This window comes from Harpia harpyja, chromosome 17, assembly GCF_026419915.1.
Source record: "Harpia harpyja isolate bHarHar1 chromosome 17, bHarHar1 primary haplotype, whole genome shotgun sequence".
Taxonomy (NCBI): Eukaryota; Metazoa; Chordata; class Aves; order Accipitriformes; family Accipitridae; genus Harpia; species Harpia harpyja.
Genome location: NC_068956.1, coordinates 26,176,261 through 26,191,031, shown reverse-complemented (window position 1 = coordinate 26,191,031; position 14,771 = coordinate 26,176,261). Strand labels below are relative to the sequence as shown.

The 14,771-nt window shown below is 48.4% G+C and overlaps 1 long non-coding RNA gene across 1 annotated transcript; it reads right to left on the bottom strand.

The window, feature by feature from the left end:
• Window positions 1-3,034: 3,034 nt before the first annotated feature.
• LOC128153584 (uncharacterized) lies at window positions 3,035-11,006 on the bottom strand. Its single transcript, XR_008239012.1, has 2 exons — window positions 7,247-11,006; window positions 3,035-4,215 (listed from the first exon to the last, which is right to left on the bottom strand). It is a non-coding gene; the product is annotated as an uncharacterized LOC128153584 (long non-coding RNA).
• Between the last annotated feature and the right edge of the window lie 3,765 nt (window positions 11,007-14,771).

Genomic DNA, 14,771 nt, shown 5'->3' with positions numbered 1-14,771 from the left:
CTGATGCAGGTGGTTGAAGAGACAACAAGGGGAGACAATCTGCTGGACCTCAGAATCACAAACAAGGAAGAAATGGCCAGGGATGTGAAGGCTGGGGCAGCCTTGGCTGCGGTGACCATGAGATAGTGGAGTTCAGGATCCTGAGAGGAGGGAGCATGGAAAAGAGCAGGACCACAACCCTGGATTCAGGAGAGCAGAATCTGACCTCTTCTGATTGCTGCTTGGAAGAATCCCATGGGATACAGTCCTGGCAAGAAGAAAGGTCCAGGAGAGCTGGTAGATTTTCAGGGATCACCTCCTGCAAGCTCAAGAATGGTCTATTCCCAGACACAGGACATCAAACAAAGGCAGCAGGAGGCCTGCATGGATGAACAAGGAGGTCCTGACAAAACTCAAACACAAAAAAGCACACAAGAGGTGGAAGCAGAGTCAAGTAATCCTAGGAATAACCTAAGGACACTGTTGGAGTGTGCAGGGATGGGGTTAGGAAAGCCAAAGCCCACCTGGAGTTGAATCTGGTGAGGGACATGAAGAGCAACATGAAGGGCTTCTACTGCTAGAAAATGTGGGCCTGCTGCTGAATGGGGAAAGGGGACCTGGTGATACAGGACATGGAGAAGGCTTAGGTAGCGAGGACAAGAAGGTGATTGGGAGAAGTCACTATGTTTTTATGAAGGGCAATCCATGCTTAACCAACTCGATAGCCTTCTATGATGAGATGACTGGCTTGGTGGATGAGGGAATAGCAGTGGATGTTGTTTATCTCAACTTTAGCAAGGCTTTTGACACTGCCTCCCATGACATCTGCATAAGCAAGAGTATGAAGTATGGGCTAGATATGTGGACAGTGAGGTGGATGGAAAACCAGCTGAACTGCCAGGCTCAAAGTGCGGTGATCGGTGGCACGAAGTCCAGCTGGAGGCCAAGCACTAGTGGAGTACCCCGGGGCCAATAATGGGTCCAATACTGTTTAACATCTTCATTAATGACCTGGATGATGGAACAGGCTGCACCCTCAGCAAGTTTGCAGAGGAGGAGGGAAGGAGGGGTTGATGTACCACTTGCCTGTGTCGCCGTTCAGGGGGACCTCAGCTGGCTGGAGAACTGGGCTGCCAGCGATCTCATCGAGTTCAGTGAAGGGAAAAGTCCTGTGCCTTGGAAGGAATAACCCCACGCACCAGTACACACTGGGAGCTGACTGGGCTGACAAGCAGCTTTGCAGAGAGGAGCTAGGGCTCCTGGTAGACAAGCTGAGTGTGAGCCAGCAATGTGCCCTTGTGGTAAAGCAGGCCAACAGTCTCCTCAGCTGCGTCAGAAAGCGTGTCACTAGCAGGTCAAGGAAGGTGATGCTTCCCATCTGCGCAGCGCTGGGGAGATGCATCTGGAGTGCTGTGTCCAGTTCTGGGCTCCCCCATGCAAGAGAGACAGGGATGTACCTGAGCGAGTCCCTTGAAGACGATTGAGTGCCTGGGGCGAAAGACATATGAGGAAAGGCTCAGAGAGCTGGGGTTGTTGACCCTTGAGAAAAGAAGGCTCAGGGAAGATCTTATCAGTGTATTTAAATACCTGATGTTGGGAGAGACTAAAGAAGATGGAGCCAGGCTCTTCTCAGCGGTGCCCAGTGACAGGACCAGAGTCAATGAGCACAAACTGAAATACTTTTTTACTGTGAGGGTGATTGAACAACAGAAGAATTCTGGTTGTGAAGTCTCTGTCCTTGGAGATACTTGGGGCTTGGCCTAGGCGAACTCCAGAGGTCCCTTCCAACCCCAACCATGCTGTGATTCTGTGAGATTTGTTTAAATCTCCAGCATTAAGTGCAGTTATTTTCAAGTATTCCATCACTTCACACCTCAGTACAGGAAATTTGGCCTTCAAGCCCAACAGCACATTGAACCTTTACCAAACCTGTGAGGCTAGAGTTTCAGGAGAGCTTTAACAACCTAACAAACCAATGAAGTACAAAATGTGCCATGCAAGTCAGCTGTTTCTACAGCAACAACCATATGATCAAAAGTTTCTCAAACAAAACCATTTGCTGTCAGGACAGAATGGAGCCAAGTCAGTATGATTCAAGTTTTTAGAGTCAATTTTGTAAAATGTCAGAAGGAGTTACTTAGTGCCACCCAGTGTTGGCAGCTAGAAAAAGAAGGTTAAATATGGTTACAACTGGGTGTAGCCTAGTGAAACAGGAAAAAAAAAATCCCTGCTCTTGCTTTCTGTATCAGGGGTGAGTAATTCCACAGAAGCTGTGCAGCACTGAGGTCCAGGAGATAGCTGTCTCGCAGCCAAAATGCAGCTTAGCCGCCTTGTTAAAAAAAAAAATCTTCCACTGTTTATATTCACTTTTCAAAGCAGGTAATTGGTTTGAGATGTAGATGGCCTCTTTTGTCACAAGACTCACTCCTCTAGTCTGACATCAGTCTAGAGAGAAAGTTGTGCTGACTTTTGCGGTTAGATGTTCAGGAATTTAGATGAGAAACAACTATATAAGAGGTGTCTGTTTCCTAGGATGAGTACAGGTAAAACATTACCTCTTTCCCCCTTTTTCTCAGATGCTGCATATGACCTGCCTTTTCCTTGAAGTCTTTTAAATTATAAAGGATCTCACATTTATCAGACATGGAAATAAATACTCTCCCAGTTATGATCTTTGGATGACCGAATAATTGCATTTATGCTTTTGTCCTTCAAAGGACTTTATAAAGCCAGGTAAGTGTCATGGTCCCATTCGACAGACATGGAAAGTGAGGTGCTGAGCAGGCACTGTCCTCCCCATCGCAGCAGAGAGCTGGGTCCTGGCCGGGGGGATGGAGGGGATCCGGAGCCCAGCACCCAAGTGGGAAAGAGAGGAAGGGGAAAGCAAGGCACTGAGATGCCTCGAACCCACCAGACGTTGGGGGGTGAGAGGATCCCAGGGCTGTAGTTTCACCTGTAGTGGCCATGGCAGAGAAATCCTCCTTCTAGCATTTTGTGCTCCTTTACTCTGCCCCGAAGTAGTCTCGTTGCCCAGAGAAAAAAAAGACAACAGCGGTTTCAGTGGTTCTCTGCTGGTTCTTTATTTCAGCCCCTAGAAGCCAGAGGGCCAAGGAGAGACTGACGCAGGAGTTTATCTCAGAATGATACAACAAAAAAACAACAGCAAAGTGAGGGGTGGCTGCCCCCTGAAGCAACCTCACCTCCATGAGGTGCCACGCTAGTTATCCGTGTTTCTGGGTGGGAGGGGTCCCTATGGGCATTTGTACTTTTTTCTCCCACCCATGGAGCCATGTCCCAGTCACACAGCCGATCCCTTGGATTTGTGCCTGCCGACAACAAGCTGCCTTTCTCACTTACCTTTCACCGAGCGCTGGGAAACAGGCCAGGCGGTGCGGCCGCAGGTCACGTGCCGAAAAATCCTCTTCTGGGGCCAACACACTCAGGATGTTTTTTTTTTCTTTTCTTGCCACTCCGTCGAGGTTCCTGGAGGATCTGGGAGCTGGGCTGGCTCTGCTGGCTCCCATAGGAAGACCTCCACGGTCATTAATTACATCTGCATGTCTCACTAGGGCCCCCCATGTCCTAGTTGCTGTCCACAGCTATGAGATTCCCAGTCCTCCTCCCACAGAGCTCACAGTTTAAAACCCAAGGTGGAAAATCACTAATGCCTGTGACGACTGCTCAGCCCATGCCTCAGGAATTCATCAAAAAGAGGATTTTCCCAAAGAGGGGCCACAGGACACAGTGAGCACAGAAAGAGTTGGGTGGAGGAAGGAGACCAGACAAATACAGCATTCATGGAAAAAAAAAAATATCTGTGTGTATCCCTCTATTTAGGAAGGTTTACAAAGTAGGTTTACAATGAGAGACAGTCCCTGCTGCAGAGGTTTTACGGTCCCAGCGATCAGGATGAAATAGCATGAAGGGGAAAGACAGATGCAGGAGACCTGGGAGTCCCTGCGTTACAGAGCAACTCTGCTCGGTTTGCAGGTCCGAGGCATTTTTAAGCCTATAAATAAACTGGGGACGTTAATGATGCCATTAATCTCCACTGGCTGCTGTCCCAGCTATTTTCAGTGGTGAGGTTACCTTGCCTCTCCCAGCAAAAGTAGGTCTCGAGGGTTGGGTCGGGCGAGCGGCGGGGACGGATGCTGCGTGCCCTGGGGCTGGGGACCAGCACCCTCGGCAGCGCACCAGGAGGAGATGTCCCAAGCGCCAGCCCTCCTGGCTCCCAGCCTGGAGGGAAACACAAGAAAACACAAGAAAACACTCATCAGGTAATAAACGACGGGAAAAAGCAGAGTGCTGCTGGTTGCAGAGGGGAAGAGCGTGACTGGTCCTGCCTGCAGTCCGCGGGGTGGAGGTGCGTTCTTCATCTCCTGCAAGTCCCGATGGAGACCCTCTGCTCCTCTGGACCCCCGGGGAACCTGCTGCCCCACTTCTGCCTTTCCAAGGACAGAAAGTGGCAGGGCTCGGACCTACAGGAGGGGACAGGCCAGGGGGTCCCAGCATGCCAGCCCAAGGCAGGGATTGGGCTGGATTGCAGGTCCCTGGGGAGAACAAGGTCTGTCCTGAGAGAGCTTCCCACCCATCGCTCACACCGACAGTCGGTGCCTCCCCCGTAGGCAGAGAGAGAAAAGTTCCCTTTCCTTTCCACCCAGGGGGAGCAGGAATGCCATAAACTCAGACAGTAAAAGGTGCTTTTCCTCCTTCCCACAAACACCAGGAAAAAAAAAAGGGTGGGGGGTGTGTGGATGCGTGTTGCCTTTCCGTTCTTGTATGAAGCTGATCTGAGGTAGGTCAATATACAGGCGCCCCAACACAAGCTTGCCTTGTCGCGTATGGTGTGACACAAGAAAAGCTCTGTCTCTGCTCTTCACTAAGCCCTCGCTATGGCATCCCGTGAGGAGAGCAACCCCAGGAGCACATCTGCCGGGGAGAAGAGCGGCCCAACATCTGCTCTCACTTCTCACACTGCACCCAGAGCCGGTTTGGCTGCAGACGGTGTGGTCCCGAGGTTCATCTTACAGGTGTACCATGCTTTTGTTTGTTTTATTATTTCTGTTACAATATGCCAGGAAAAATGAATTCCTAAGAGAAAATGAAGTTCACACTTACTGGAAATAGGTGCCTTTGAAAACCACTTTGAAAACACTGCTTTCCTTTGACCTGCCCGCTCAGATATCCAAGGCGGTCAGATACTACCACATGTGGTTAGAGAAATGAATGTTCCTGTACCATCAGATAATAATGCCGGCCAACCTTTTCTTTTATCTTCTGCAATGAGCTCAAGAAGTTGAGACAGTCTCAAAGTAATATCACAAAGGAGTTGTTCACACTCTGGTCCCAGGTGACATTTGGCTTCTGTAGCTATTAGCACTTACTCTCCTGAAGCATCCAGTGGCATAGACTCAGTTTCCCTATCATCTTCTCAGAAAGCAGCTGCTGGTTTTTGTTCTTTGTGTTGCTTGGTGTTGTTTCCCAAACTTTTAATACCTGTAGTGGTCTGGATGCCACTTCCTTATAACATATCAACTAGAAAAAAATTAAGAGAAATTCAGATGTTTTTCTTACCTTAACAATGACATTTTGGGGCCAATGCCAGCAATTTCTTTGTGGGAGGGCCAGCCCTCTTGACCTGGCTTGCAGCTCACAAACAATGCAACATGTTCTCCCTCAGGCACTGCTATGAAATGCGTTTAACTTACCTGGGTTTTGCTGTTTTGCCTCAATTATATCCGCTGGACAATCTGAAAGCACTGTTTATGCTACAGCTTCCATGCTGCAGCTGCTGTCTACCGTCTTTTAGGGGTCATGCAGAACACCACCATTTGAAGGTCTCTGGAGGGCTGGGTGGCATAACGAGGCAAGGTTTGGTGCTGTGTATAGCCACTTTGGCAAACAGAGCCGTAACTGGATCCCGCACCGTGCGTTGTACCTGTGAAGGGGAGCTACGGACTCATGTTGATGGCAAGATCTGAGACACCAACCCCAGCGATATCCTACTACGCAATGGAGAAGAAGTTTCTTTCCCACCTTAATGAGCCTACGTAGAGTTAAGCCGGTTCTGCAAAGCTTTCGCAAAAGCTCCTTTCTCGTCCCTACTGCCTGTAAGTGGCACTTTGGGGAGCCTGTCGTCCCCACCGCTCACCTGTGATGCTGCCCTTTTGGACGTGCTGATGCAGTGCAGCGGGGAGCAGGCACTGCAACAATCCTTTGGCTCCACGGAGGTGTCTGGTAGTCCCATCTCCAGCAGCTTTGGCAGACTCGGTGCAGTTATTATTAACTCGTAATTGCTACTTGCGGACTTTGCGGGGTGGTTGCCAGCATGGGCGTTTTCTTTATCAATGGAATTTCATCAGTTGGGTTTGCTTGCCATGCATTAGTTTGTCACATGTAGAGATACAGCCATCTAAATCCTGTTGGTATAAACTGGAGCAACCTCGATCTTGGTAGGGAAGTGGGGAAAAATGCCCCTCAAAATCCCAGTTTTACTCCTGGTATTCTGTGTCTGGAGAAGCGGCATGTCCAATAAGAAACCAGCTTGCAATTGCAATCTGGCACAAGACGCGCAGAGATACTCTAGACAGACTTAACATTCACCTTGACAAAGTAATCAACTTGTCAAGCAAAGGAAGTCATCGTGGCCAGAGTGGTGATGGAAGGTAACTAATACTCTCCATCTGCAGCATCAGGCAATTAAGGATTTAAAACATTACAAGAGAGGAGAACTGAAATGTTAGAGAAGAAAACATATATACAGAAGTGGAGACATTAGCAGCATGTAAGGGCCAGAAAAATGGAAAAGAAATGCCAGAAATGTTTAATATTGGCCCCAAATGAATAACAGCCTCAAATGAAGTGGTTAAGGTTTGTTGCATATGGTAAAAATACAGGCTAAGCCAAGCAAACGGTCTCAGGCTAGTAGCACAGAAGAAATTCTCTCCCTGGAGCAAAAAAGGCATCTGTTTGTTTATCTTGGTTATGAAAATGTCCTTGTCAGATGTTAGCAGTGCTGAGCTCTCTCTAGGGAGGTCACTTACCCCGTCCCAGCTCCAGAAGAGACCCGTCAACCACTGCCCCCCCAATTCACGATGCATCTACCCATCCCAAGCAGTCATCCCCGCTCCCCCCAGGGGTGCTGAGCTCCCCGAGCGGTCTCAGAAGGCACAACCCTCCCTACGCCTAGAAAATCCTGCTGCAGAAAACCGTGGCTGCTAGTAGGAGTGATGCTGGAAGAGATCCCTGTGCTCCCCTGAAGCCTCACCTGCACAGCATCACTCTGCGGGGACAGGGTTATGTAAAAAAGTGCTTTTAATGGCAATACCAGCTCAAATAAGTCCTTCCTGCTGACCCTGCTGCTCGCTCACCCCAGGGCATGGCTCCTGCCTGCACAGCCCTTCCCGGCTCCAGGAGGGGAGTGCTGAGGACCAGGGCCTGGAACGGTCCAGTCTTAAATAAAATCCAGCGAAAACTTGTTGCTGCTTGGAAAAAACCACCAAACAAAGAAAAAAACCCAACTCGGGGAGTTCCCCGCTCAGCACGCTGATGAAGAGGTGACGCACTGCGGCTCAGAGGTAGGAGGGAGCAGCTAGGGCAGGGATGGGCGCTGCTGCCAAAGGTTAGCCTCAAACTATGGCCAGTGTTTCCACATTTCCAAAAGGACAAAAGCAGGGAGACAGTGTCTCGGACAGGCAATAGCCGGAGCAAGGTGGGAGAGCTGAGCCCTGCAGCAAGGCTTAAGCAAACCAATGCACGCAACCGCGGACTGACAGCACTGGCATCTCCAGGAAGGCTTGAGGACTCACACCTGACCTGCACGTTTTGGAGACCAACAAAAGCAGCGATTCATCAGATCGGTCGCAGAAATGTGAAATAGTCTCTTATTAACGTGGACAATTTGCCTGGGAAAATGGGTCCTGGTGCCTTTCCTCCGGGAGTCTTGGCTACCACAGCAGTGGGAGCCCGTTGTTGCCTTCTGTAGGACCAGGATGATGCTGTGCTGGCCAGGCGAGAAAATGAAGTTGCTCTCCTGGTCCTAAGTGAGCGCTGAACAGACTACAGGATTCAAGAACACTGGAAATGACCCCAGCTATATAAATCTGGCATTTCAGTGTGCCCCTGAAGCAGCAGAGCCTCTTACTGCTGCTGGTCTGAATGGACTGCTTTAGCTGGTTTGGGTTTCTCAGTGTCCTGGAGGAGACATTAGACAGTTGTGAGATTCAGTCTCTAATTAGGTCCCTGTAGTGGTGAGATTGCTTCCTTTATAATCACTCAGTGGGAACTGGTACTTTATACTCTGTACTCAAATTTTTATTTCTTTCACCCTTGTTTTCTCTCCAAAGCCCGGAGTCTCCCAGTCCACTGGATGACAGCTGCAAAAGCCTTTGACATTCACTTTAAGGACTTCTTTTCAGCTGCTTCACATTTCCTTTTGACAAGCTCTTCCAGTGATATTTACTGCAACTAATGAATTAACTCACAGCTGGACCACTTGCTAGTCTTTTCAATCCAGTGCTGTTCTAAATCTTGATTAGCTGGTTTGATTTTTACATCTCATAGAACTGCTAAGTCCAAGTTGTCCTGCTGCACACCATGGTTGGGAGATGGTTCCCGGTTACGCAGAGCAGCAGCCATGGGCAGTACACAGGCATGAGGCATTCCAGGGATACTCCACCTCTCCAACAGGTAGTAAACCAGCGTATTATCCAGAGGAAGTAGTTCAGTTCGCAGGGAAAGTCATTTGGATAGCTGGAAAAGAAAGAGTCTTACTAATTTAAGCGCATGTGAAAAATGATGCAATGCAACACGCGCCACGTTTCACAAGCATCTTGCACAAGTGATATTACAGAAATGCACCTTCCTCCACACTTTTGCAGATCCTCTTTTCTGTTTCTAGCTTCTGAGCACATCCTTAGCAATGAACAGCAGCCCAGAGTTTCAAATTAGGATCCTTATTTGAGCTCCTACACAAAATTAGTCTGATTTGTATAGATTGTGCCCTCTCAAGTCCCAAGATACTTATAGGGTCTGCAGGTGTTCAACTGTTGCGACGGTCAAGTCATTTTTATTTTGGCAACTAACGGTGGGTTTAGGCACCCGATTTTCAGCGGTTTGACTTCCAGTTCTAAAATTTTGGCCTGAAGGTAAGCAGAAAACTGGAATTTGTAGCCCAAAGCCTGGGAACACACTACTCATGTAGTTGCCTAAGTTCAGGCTGAAATGTCAACGCACATGGAGGCTCTTCGTTTGTCAGAAGACTTACAACAAAACAGGAAGTTATTAATATCAGAGCCTGAACTGTCTTGAGAGTCAAACAATATCAAACTGAAGGTGTCTCCCCTTTTTCCTGTTTATCTCTTGCTATTATAGAAGCCAGGGGAGACGAAGAGTCAGAGGGTTCTCAATTTGGTGCTACAAGGCAGTGAAATCAAACGGGCAGGCTGTACATCATCACGGTAAATATATGGCATCTCTCTCTTCAAGACTTCAAAGTACTTTTAAACAAATAGGCAACCTATTTTGAAATGATGGGGTGGAACACGACAAAATAATGCAGTGCAACGGCATGCAGGAATTTAGGCAAAGTGAGCAATAAATGAAACTACAGGGGAGGGTAGTAGGCTGGCTTGGTATAATTATCTTAGGAAAACACTGGAACTAAAGAACTTTCTCCTGAGAAAGTGTCATTTGATTTTTAATTAACACAGGTCATTAGGACTACAGTTCCATGTCGTGTCTGCATGACGGTTTATCAAAGCAGGATCAAATTACTGGCAGGGTCCTAGGAGGAAGCTCTAGGGTAAAGGAAAAATACCGTACATGCCGGCTTACCACTACGTGGTACAAAAATGAGCAAAACTTGCTGGACTCATGGCCCGGTCTCATCACATCAGCGCAGCACACGCCAGAGAGCGCTTAGCCCTCTGTTTTCACTGTTGCCAAACCCAGTATTTTCTTTCAAACAAGGACAATTCGAAAAATTACCTTTTCTAAAAGGAAACCGGACACAGTCCCTCCTTGAAAGGTGAGACGGAGTGGCAAACCCTGCGCTGAGAGCAGCCAGCGAGGGCAGAAACAGAGAGCCAACCTGTGGGGACGCAGGTTCGTCGGCTGCTGGAGCTCTTCTGTGTTTCATCAGCCACCGTGGAGGTGACAGGGCCAGGGACCTGCCTTCCCGGCCCCGAAATTCTCACAGCATTTCACAGATGACCCATGTTGGTCCCAGAAAAACTGGCAGTGGACAGGAAATTAAAGGCAAAACCCAAGACTATTTATTTGTTTTGACTTGAAATTGGGCACGTGATACTTCCTGGTGTAACTTGGCTTTTCTTTAAAAAACAAAACACAAAATGCTGAACACTGGCAGTAGATGTATCAGCTCCCTTGGAAAGGTTTCCATTCTTTTGGGGAAGCATGAGATGTGAGGACTCATTCGTCGGGCTCTTTCAGAGTTATTTGGAGGTTTGGGCCTGTTTCTTTTTTCCCATCCTATATTGCAGAGCCACTGACAGCCATGTGAAATAAATTCCTAGAAGCAAATCACTCCCACAGAGCCCTATGCCTCTCAGTTTACGCCAGAAAAACACTGTTTGTACCTGCAGAAGATAAAAAAACAATAGAGGTTCTTCTTCTTTTCTCTCCTTGGTAAGGTTTCAGCTGCAAATGCAAGGCAAGAGTCACACTGTTTTCTTTCCACTGGGGTTGCAGATGTCAAACAAAAAGATGACGGATTTCACTGCTGCCTCAAGGAAATCTGCTGTAAATGACTTGCAGGGTCCGGCACCTCTGACAAGATTTGTTACCTACGGCATTGATGTAAGCAGCAGCAGACACAGTTATCAGCTGTCCCCCAAAACGGCATCTTTTCTTCTGCTTGGGCCACTTTGGGGGGTGTTGAGTAAAGAGGGGTACAGCAAGCAGCTGGCAGGCTTCTAGCCGGGCGCTTTTGTGATCATTGCTACGGTCCTTATTAGACTCTTTCCTCATCCCAAGCTTCATCCCTACAAGGGAAGAAAAATCCTGTTCTCTCTTAACAAGAGGGCAGAGGAGCACAGGATGACAAAACTGCTGGCCCCACTGGCTGGCAGATGCAGTTTCATATCGCAGCTGAGTCAATCTAACAGCGTCTTGCTGTAGAGGAGGACCGGCTCTGGTCCAGTGCTCCCACTCCTGCCTTTGCTGGCTCCTACCCTGAGGACATTGTTTCAGGGATCTAAACCAAAGAAAACTAACTCTGTAAACCAAGTCAGTCTCCTGAGTCCCACTCTAATATCTTAGCTGCTAGACCTCCAAGTCGGGAAAGGAAAAAAAGGTAAGGAGAGGGCAGAGACAGCACTTTTAAAGGCATGAATCCACAGTGATCCCATACTCGGGTTTTTTTCCCCCTTTCTCTCCCCAGCTATCACTCCAGCAAGCTCCTGTTTCTCATTGCAGCGCTTCTCGGAGGCCGAGCTGCTGCCCAGCTCCTTGCTCAGCACACACCAGCCTGTCCCGCACACAGCCAGCACAGCGCGGACGGAAAGAATAACCACTCACCTCAGCCTTTCCCGGGTGCCGAGCGGGATGCAGAGCTGGGAAGCACTCCCCACTCTTGCAATATACCCTGCAGCCAGTCCCGGCCAGCCGCTGCTTGCTGCAAAGGGTCTGTAATTCCTGGGATTTACCTGCCCGCACGGTTCTAGCAGGTATCCCAGCCATGGGTGGCTCCCGCCTGAGCTCATGGATGAGGAGGAGGAGGAAGGGAGGAAGAACAGTTTCAGATGAAGTGGAATTAGGCAAGACGAAAGAGTGGTTACTAGGAAAAGAAAATGAATAATATAAAAATAGATATGAATAGTTTTCATGTTTTAAGCAAGAAATGCGAGAGAGGTGAAACGAAGCAGAGTGAAGGGTAAGCGTTCTGCAGAGAGATTTACAGCAGAACATCAGTTCCCTGTGTAGCTCAGGTCAAACATTGCTTTGCATTTGAAAGTCAGGTACACTGAGCGCTCTGAAGGATCCCCTTTGCTGTCCAAGGCGTACAGTCAAAAGGCAATGCACAGTGAATCTCTTCGGGGCCTGATATGGCTCGCTCTCACACCATACCTGAATGCCTCACAGGCTTTGAAGTATTAATCCCGTACGCCTCGGGGCTATGGAAGTGCTGTTCTTCCTTGGAGAATGAGGGGCAAAAGGCAGAGGAGATGGGAGCAGCTTACCGGAGGGAGCCACTGGCAAGGCAGAAACCTGGACACAGATCATCTAAGTCCCAAGCTAACACCTGAACTTCCAGACACACCCTCTTCTCCCCCAAAACGTGAGAAAAGAAGAAACAAAACCAAAGCCATACCACAGTGGTTTAAGTCGTTTGAGAGTCCTGGCTGCAACCTCCCACACAGCAATCACCGCACAATCCTGGCTGGTTTCACTGCTACCATCTCACCTTTCCCCTCTCAGGTTTTCTGTTGCATCTTGACATAAATTGGGAGCTGCCTGAGGCAGAGGCTGTTTAACCTTCCCCATTACTTTGCATGTGGCATGCAGTATCATGGGGTATCTCGCAGGTTCTGACTCTGAATTGAGTTTTTGACTCTGAGAGCCAAATTATTTAACGCCACTTGTGTCTGCCTTGTGAAGCCTTTTCATCCCTGCGAGCAGCTATGAGAAGCAATATGTGGGAGCGAGAGCCATCCGTGCACACCACTCAGGTTTTACCATCTCTGCTCATGCTGAGATTTTTGGTATTAGGGAGATTATTTAGATGGCAGGCAACAGCTCTTGAGGGTGACAAGAAGCTGGCTAGTGAGTCAAAACAAGCCTAAAAGACCTGTACGCAGCAGAGATTGCTTTATAGGAATGAGGCCCTGCAAATGAATTGTTTGTGAAAACTCTGATACCCAAACTGCTGCTGCTGCGAAGGATTTATGCAACAGAGATGTGAGTATGTGTTCCTGCTGCACTACTGACTATTCCTGTGTATATCTCCTCTTTCCCTGCCCTTTGAGGCTTTGCTCTGAATATAGTGATGTATACTGTTCCTGAGGAGTCTTGGGAGAGAATCTAGAGGGTAAAGATTTGCTTCAAAGCAGATCTTCAAACATCTGTTTTTACTTATGGCACAAATATTTAGCACACTACAGCACATAGCTGCCTGTAGCTTCAAGGCAAATGCAAACGCTAAGAGGTATTAAACACTCATAAACATAAACAAGATAGCCTGGAGTAGCTTATCAGTTAGGTGGTAATGGGTGGGGAAAGGGTCGTTGTATATTTAAGGCCCAATCTTTTTCCCACTGATTTTTTTTTCCGTGTTAGTAATGGGCCAGGGAGAGGAAAACTCTCGTGCGTTTTAGCCCGGCAATATTGCTCAGATCAGCGTCAATCCTGACTTGCTCCTGCAGCGGCTCCTGCTTGCTGTGGCATCAGGGTGCGAGGGCAGTCTCTGGCCAGCCACCCTCCGAGTCGGGAGGGGAAAGAGACAACCGGTAATTTCTGGCAGCTCCATTTCTGACAGCAGTGCCACCTACTACAGCAGGTTACTCCTACAGCAGAACAGAGATTACAGCCGAAGGGTCAGGGGTAACCTCCCTGGCAGCAGAAGCCTTGCTAGTTGGCCATACAGGAACATCACGGGGAGCCTCTGGCCTCAGAAGACCATTTGGTTGGAAAACAGATGAGCAGATGAAGACGTTATCACCTGCCGTTGCTTGATACCACTCTACCACCAAAGGCTAGAGTGGAGCTGAGACACTGGGAGGAGGACACTTGTACCATTGTCCAAGGGAGAGGTATCGCGATTAAGCTGGTAGAGTTGGTGGTGTTTTAGTCCCCCACACTCCTTCTAGGTGAATGAGGAGATCATTTGGCTGGTTAAAGTCCCTGAATCATCTCCTGTTAGGATCAGACAACCACCAGTTCTGGTGCAAAGAGGAGACAGAAACATGGAGCAGAAGCCGTAAGGACATGAGGCATGGCAGCAGTGCTGGTCTTGATGGGCATAAACCATTATGGACAACATCTCAATATCTCTAGTTCACAGTCTTCTGTCTAGTCTAACCCCACCTCCCGGGAGGCTTCAACTAAAATGCCATTTGGAGCAGCTCTGTCCTGGACAGACGTTGTCTTCTGCCAACTCTGCTGCGGGGACAGTAATCTTTGCCAGCCGAGCAGTCATAAACAGCTGGGTGGGTCACCTCTTCGGTCACCTCACCGTCATTTGCTAGAGCTCGTTTGTCAGAGCCCTAAATCACAACACAAACACTAAAAATCAGCCTGAAATGGATATGCCTAGACCACAAAACCTGCAAATTCTCCGAAAACATGCCGTCTAGCCCAATAAATAGTGCCTTCCCCAGGAGAGCTAATTTTGGTTCTCCAAGCAAAACAGTGTCAACAAGAAATGCACTTTTACACCGATATTTTTGGCGGTATGGAAACATCCCTGTATATTACAAGGTACTTACTACATGGGCAGAAGTTTCCAATGTAGGACCGTGTTCACTTCTGCGTTTCTGGAGGTGAAGAGGGCTTTTCAGTCATGTTGAGCTAATGCGACTGAGCCAACAGGAATTAAAGCTATGCCCTTTTCTGCCTGTTGAGACATGGTGAAAGAAAGCAGCCACCTTAAATCAAAGGGTCCAGATTCAGGGAGGTGCTCCAGCTAGAAATCAGAAGGCAGTTTACAGATACTTTGATAACTTGAGCTTTTATCATTCCACAGGCCCCCGAGATCAGTTGGTGAGGGCTGAGTTTCCTCATATGGTATTTGAAGGCAAAGTCAATCTACATTTGCTTCCCAACAGGCAAGCCCA